This window comes from Otolemur garnettii, unplaced genomic scaffold, assembly GCF_000181295.1.
Source record: "Otolemur garnettii isolate 467f Iridium unplaced genomic scaffold, OtoGar3 scaffold00305, whole genome shotgun sequence".
NCBI classification, from domain to species: Eukaryota; Metazoa; Chordata; class Mammalia; order Primates; family Galagidae; genus Otolemur; species Otolemur garnettii.
This window is the reverse complement of record NW_003852700.1, coordinates 327,712-334,628: the sequence shown is the minus strand read 5'-3', so window position 1 is coordinate 334,628 and position 6,917 is coordinate 327,712. Positions and strand designations below refer to the sequence as shown.

General features: G+C 40.6%; 1 protein-coding gene and 1 non-coding gene across 2 annotated transcripts in view; both read right to left on the bottom strand.

The window, feature by feature from the left end:
- The window catches only part of LOC111722664 (protein ZNF738-like), a 103,726-nt gene that overhangs the window by 45,313 nt on the left and 51,496 nt on the right, over window positions 1-6,917 (bottom strand). The window lies entirely within an intron of this gene.
- On the bottom strand, window positions 3,012-3,118 carry LOC111722667. Its single transcript, XR_002771384.1, has one exon. It is a non-coding gene; the product is annotated as a U6 spliceosomal RNA (small nuclear RNA).

Here is a 6,917-nt window from a genome sequence, read left to right as displayed (position 1 = left end):
ACCATCCTGAAGGTAAAATTCTTAGGTAATTTACACATCTCTATTTTTTATGGTTGATTCCATATTATTTATTTTGATTCTTTGGGTTATGTTACCTTAATATTTTGTACATTTTGTAATCTTTCACTGATTTTTGAGCATCAGAAAAGGTATATTTCAGAAAATCCATGATATGGCTTTGTCTTACAGAATTCTTTTTTTTTTTTTTTGAGACAGAGCCTCAAGCTGTCCCCCGGGTAGAGTGTTGGTGGCATCAAAGCTCACAGCAACCTCCAACTCCTGGGCTCAAGTGAGTCTCCTGCCTCCTCCTCCCAAGTAGCTGGGACCACAGGCGCCCACCACAACGCCCAGCTATTTTTGGGTTGCAGCCATCATTGTTGTTTGGTGAGCCTGGGCTGGATTCGAACCCACCACCTTAGGTGTATGTGGCTGGCGCCTTAGCCACTTGAGCCACAGGCGCAGAGCCTGTCTTACAGAATTCTGATACAAATTATACTCAAGACTTGGGGAACTTCATTTACATTCTACAAGTGTTTTGCCTGTGGAATTGCGTGGATACTTTCTAGCTGAAGCATTTTCCCCACATTTCCTCCTAAGAGCTTGTAATCGCTTGCTAGACCTGAATTTGTCTGTTGTATTGGAGTTTCTCTGGTGCAGTAACAATATTTTACCTTTTGTTTCAGCACCCCCAGTCTGTTTTATAAACTATAGTACCATTCCCTTCAACACTCTCATTCCTGGGAGATATAACTTATCTTTAGAAAAGCCCTGAAAAGCCAGTAGAATTAATGCAGGTGTGAATATTTTTCTTTTGAGGAAACAGTTTACTTTTGTATGCACCATGCTGTTTTCAGATAGGGGAATATCTGTGGTTCTTTTCTCATTATTTTTTCCCCTGATTTTATATATTTATTTATTTCAGAAGCACAGTTTCTGTCATCCTGGATAGGGTGCAGTGGTATCATAGTTAATAGCAACCTCAATTACCTGGGCTCAAAAGATACTCTTGCCTCAACTTCCTGAGTTGCTAGGATTGCAGGTGTCTGCCACATATTCAACTAATTTTTTCTGTTTTTGGTACAGACAGGATTTCACTGGCTCAGAATGTTGTCCAATGCCTATGTTCAAGCCATCCACCCACTCAAACTCCCAGAGTCCTAGGTTTATAAAAACCAACCACTGCACCCAGCCTGTGTATGCCTCTTCACATTGTGGTCACAGGGTGGGCTAAAAATTCTTACTTGTATTTTATCATTCCCAAAGGGCAGTATATAATTCTTACATATATCTATCTCAAAAAAATTATGGCATGTGTGCATACTGCTACTGTGCTTGGCATAATTGTACAGAAAATATTTGTAATGTTTATTTATTCAATTATGACAATAACTCAGTGGCATAACTTTGTATTCTGTATATTTCTTTCAGTTACATCCAATCATTCTATCCAGGACAATTCAGAAATGTTGGCTGCAAACATTTTATTACCAAAGATAATGCTGAGAAGATATCAAAACGATGGCCCTGAGAATTTAAACTCAATAAACTAATAGGATCAGGTGCATGAGTGTGAGCAGCAGAAAGTATGTTCTGATGGTCTGGATGAATGTTTAACAGCTATGCATGGTAAAATCTACCAATGCAGTAAAGGTTTCAAGATTTTGACAAAATTATTAAGTATAAGTAGACATAAGATGATATATATCGGGGAGAAAACTTTTGAGTGTGAAAACCACAGGAAAGCCTTAAACCTATGTTCAAACTTTGGTAAACATAAGTCATTTTGTGGAAAAACAGTACAAATATAAAGAATGTTGCAAAGTCTTTAAATCTTGCTCAAGCTTGTCTAAGCACAGGGGACTTCATACTGGAGAGAAAATCTACCACTGCAAGAATGATCACAAGTGTCTTAGCAACAGCTCAAAATATTCTAACCATAAGACAATTTATAATGGAGAGAAACCCTACAAATGTGAAGAATGTGGCAAAGCCTTTAACCATTACTCAAATCTTTCTGTACATAAAATAATTCATTCTGGGGAGAAACCATACAAATGTCAAGAATGTGGTAAATCCTTTAACTAGTCTTCACACCTTTCTCAACATAAAAGAATTCATTCTGGAGAGAAACCATACAAATGTGAAGAATGTGCCAAATCCTTTAAAAATTACTCAACCTTTTTGGTACATAAAAGAATTCATTCTGGAGAGAAACCCTACAAATCTGAAGTATGTCACAAAGCCTTCAGTACTTACTCAACTCTTTCTCTGCATAAAAAAATTCATTCCGGGGAGAAACCATACAAGTGTGAAGAATGAAGTGTTCCTGTGGTATAATTGGTTAGCACATGGTATTGATATCATAACAAATGTGAAGAAATGTGGAAAAGCCTTCAACCTATACTCATGTCTTTGCAGACATAAAAGAATTCATTCTGGAGAGAAACCCTTCAAATGTGAAGAATGTGGCAAATGCTTTAACAATTCCTCATATCCCTCTGTACATAAAAGAATTCATGTTCTGGAGAGAAACCTTATGAATGTCAACAATGTTGCAAATCCTTTAACCAGAACTCAAATCTTTCTAAACGTAAAAATATTCATTCTGGATAAAACTTATAAATATGAACAGGCACACCCTTTAACTCAGGTTGAAACCAAACTGCCCATAAAAAAAAAATCATACAACATAGACATCCTACTAATGTAAAGATTGTGCTAGTACCTTTACTTGGTGCTCATAACTTACTAAGCATAAAATAATTTACACTGGAGAGAAATTCTATAAATGTGAACAGTGTGGCATTGCACTTAAATCAGCAGTCAAAACTTACTACATTTAGGGAAATTCATACTGGAGCGAAATCTTACAATGTGAATAATATGATAGGGATTTTGATTTTTTTTAATTGTTGGTGATTCATTGAGTGTACAAGAAACCAAGTTACACTGATTTCACTTGTTAGGTAAAGTCTGTCTTATACTTGTGTCTTGTCCCCAAAAGGTGTGTCAAAAATATGGCACACTTCACGAATGTGCATGTCATTCTTACACAGGGGCCATGCTAATCTTCTCTGTATCATTCCAATTTTTGTATATGTGCTGCCCAAGCAAGCACTATGGCAAAGGTTGTAACTGGTCCCTGGCCCTTAGTAACATAAGAGAAATCAGGCCACAGAAAAGTCATCACATTATGAAGGTGTGGTGAAGCTTTATGCCAGTAGTCACAGTTTTCTGTACACAGAAGAATTCATGTTTAAGAGAAATGCTATAAAGTGAAGAATGCGAAAGGGTATAACTTCTGCTCAAACCATTTTATATATGACAAATTTAGGATAGAGAAACCCCTACAAATGTGAAGACGTTTTATTGTATCACCAGTATTTACACATTCATGAATCACACAATTCAGAGAAATTCTATATGTGAAGGACATGACGATGTCTGTAACTATTTCTCATGCTTTTCTAATCATAATTCATACAGAAGAAATACTTTAAATGTCAGTCATGTCTTAACGTTGTGTTTATTCTGTTAGGTAGGGTGAAGGAGAGACAGAGGCAGATAGATGACTCTAGGCAATCCCTTGTCCATAATAAGAGGAACAAAAGTACCAGAGTGGGCTGTCAAGAAAGAAGACCATTTTGAGAAGGCTTCCAAAAACTGAACTGATGTTTGCTCTACAAAAACGAGTCTCAGAAGTGGAGAGGACACAATGTGGAGATATGGCCAAGCCCACAAAAAGGGATCTTACAGCATGCTACAAGTGACCCATTCTCATTAACACAGTAAAATTGTCAACACTTTTGTCACAGTTTACAAGTACTATGACAGCTTCTAAAAATTGCTTTATAAGGGATAGAAATGGGAGGACTCTCCATTCAGGAAGTTTTCTCCCTTTCCAGGAAATATAATAAATATTTTACCCCCTATCACTTACTATAGCTTTGGAAAATCAGCATAAATGGGAAAAATGTCACTAAACTCAGGGTCTTCTCCACTTGAGAAGGTAGATGTCTCTGGAGTGTACTGTCTTTTAATGAATTTTGACCTTTTGCACACTTTTATCTACTTGTTCTGCTCATTTGTTCCACTGTCTTGGTACCAGTAACCATTCTTTAAGACCTGGAACCAAAAATCAGGGAACACACACCTGACATCTCTTCCTTGTATGTGACATTTTTTTTATTTATCTTTTTTTTTTCTTTCAGTTTTTACATGGGGCTGGGTTTGAACCTGCCACCTTGGGCATATGGGGCCGGCACCCTAGTCCTTTGAGCCACAGGCACCGCCCAATATATGTTACATTTTAGTGCCAAACTCTGGGACTAAAGTATACATTTCAGCAAGATAAGCTAATGGAACAACAGACATTATGAATTCACACTGCTGGCTCAGCATCTGTAGCTCACTGGTTAGGGCACCCACCACATACACCAAAGGTGGTGGGTTCAAGCCCATTCTGGGCCTGCCAAATAACAATGACAACTACAACCATAAAATAACCAGATGTGGCAAGTTCTTGTAGTCCCAGCTACTTGGGAGGCTGAAGCAAGAGAATCGCTAGAGCCCAAGAGTTTGAGGTTGCTGTGAGCTATGATAGTATGGCACTCTACCAAGGGTGACAGAGTGAGACTCTGTCTCACAGAAAAAAAAGAATTCATGCTGCCTGCTGCACATTACTTATTATACCTACAGGTCTCTTGCTCTGCTTTTCAGGTAATCTAGCTCCTTAGCTACCCCTGCTCCATTTCCTCTTGTTTGTTTTGCACATACCCATCATCTCCCAGTTGGGCCTTATCTTCAAAAGCTTACAAAGGGACCTCAGGCTCCACAAGCAGAACATTAACCAGATTTTTAAGGTCTTGGTAAGAAGAATCTGGAGGAAGAGACAGCAAGAAAAAGCCAGGCCAGGATCAGGCACCAAGATCAGAAGGAAGCTTTTGAAATGGTTGCTACCACTAGGGAAGAAGATCGTCAGCCCAGAGACTCTGTAGGGTCAGGCAAGAAGACACCAGGCCCAAGCCCTTCCTTCACTATCACTATGGGTTCCTAGAGTACGGAATGAATCAGGACGGGGAGTCTGCTGGGACTATTGCCTCAGTACTAGGGAGATGCACTGGAAGTGACATTGCCCTCTCCTGGAGACAGGGGATCATACTCACCTAGACCCTGTGACATCCCTGAACCACCACTGACTCCCTGGAACTCCTCCAGTCTGATGGACACACTGCAGCTTCAGAAGGAGGTGCGGTTTCAAATGCTGGGAAGGCTGATTGTTGGGTAACTGTCTCTCTGTCACAGTAAAGAAGCTGATGTTTGGGCAGTGCCTGTGGCTCAGTGGGTAGGGCACTGGCCCCATATACTGAGGGTGGTGAGTTCAAACCCGGCCCTGGCCAAATTGCAAGGAAAAAAAAATAGCTGGGCATTGTGTTGGGTGCCTGTAGTCCCAGCTACTCGGGAGGCTGAGGCAAGAGAATTGCCTAAGCCCAGGAATTGGAGGTTGCTGTGAGGTGCGTGACGCCAGGGCACTCTATACCGAGGGCAATAAAGACTCTGTCTCTACAAAAAAAAAAAAAGAAGAAGAAGAAGCTGATGTTAATAACACTAGAGCCACCCCTCTGCTCTACCTGGATATCCAAGGTCTTCGTTTCCCTCTCCTATACCTCTGAAAAATGGAAGGTAAAATACAAACACACAGTGTACTCTAAAGTCCCTCTGTTCCCTTGTTTATTTCTTTTAGTGTTTTCCAGCTGGTCTATCTGAAGGGGTACAGCCCCCTATGCCTAAGCATGGTAGTTTATTCTCAAGTGCTCTCTGAGGGATGTGACTCTAAGCTTCTTATTCTGGGAATATGCCTAGGTAGGCCTAAAAGCAGAAAGTTACATGTTTATAGATAAGATAGCTGGTGGGTTTCGCCAGGTTGTAGCTGGAGATACAAGAGAATACCCTCAAAATTGCTGAGGGAGCAGGCTGCTGGATCCTGTTCTGTTTCCCTCCCCACATTTACACAACAGTAGTCAGTTATAGCTTAAAGGAAATGGGCAAAGAGGAACAGACATCCTGCCGCTTTTGTGGTTAAGGCTGAAGTAAAGCTCCCTCCCCCTCGCCCCACCTTTCTCCTCTGCTCTCTCTCTCTTCTCTTCCCGACTCTCCCCTTATCTCTCTCCCCTCTTTTCTCTTCTCTTATCTCCTCTTTGGTGCTGCTCTGCAGCCTCCCTCCCCCACCAATAAAGACCTTTTGTACAAAAAAAAAAAAAAAAAAAGGCTGAAGTAAAAATGCCTTTTTTAACTGTGCTTGTGTTCAGCAGGTTTGTGCTGATTTGGAGTTTTTAATGGCAGTTTTAACATCTCTCCTTGTTTTGCTTCTTTCTGTCATTTTTAAACTCTATTGGATAAGTTTATAAGGAGCTCAATAAACATGGGTGGCAGCTATGTGCCTAACAGAGTCTCAGTCCCCCTTTTCAATCAAATCATTTTGTCTACCAGTTCTTTTCTTTGAGTCACCAAATGAGTGGTTTCGTGGGACATCATCACCTATCCAATTGTTAGATGAAGTCTTCATTTACTTTTGAGACAGACTCAAGCTTTTGCCGTGGGTAAAGTGCCCTGGCGTCACAGCTCACAACAACCTCCAACTCCTGGGCTTAAGTGATTTTCTTGTCTTGGCCTACCAAGAAGCTGGACCACACTCGTTTACCACAACGCCTGGCTATTTTTTGGTTGCAGTTATTGTTTGGCAGGCCCAGGCTGGATTTGAACCCTCCAGCTCTGTGTATGTGGCTGGCACACTAGCAGCTTGAGCTACAGGCACTGAGCATGTTTGATGGAGTCTTAACTTTAGGTGAGAGACCTAAATTCTTTAAAACCACAGACCTCCTTCCCAGGTCTTTAAGTAGAAAGACTTAACTGGGATG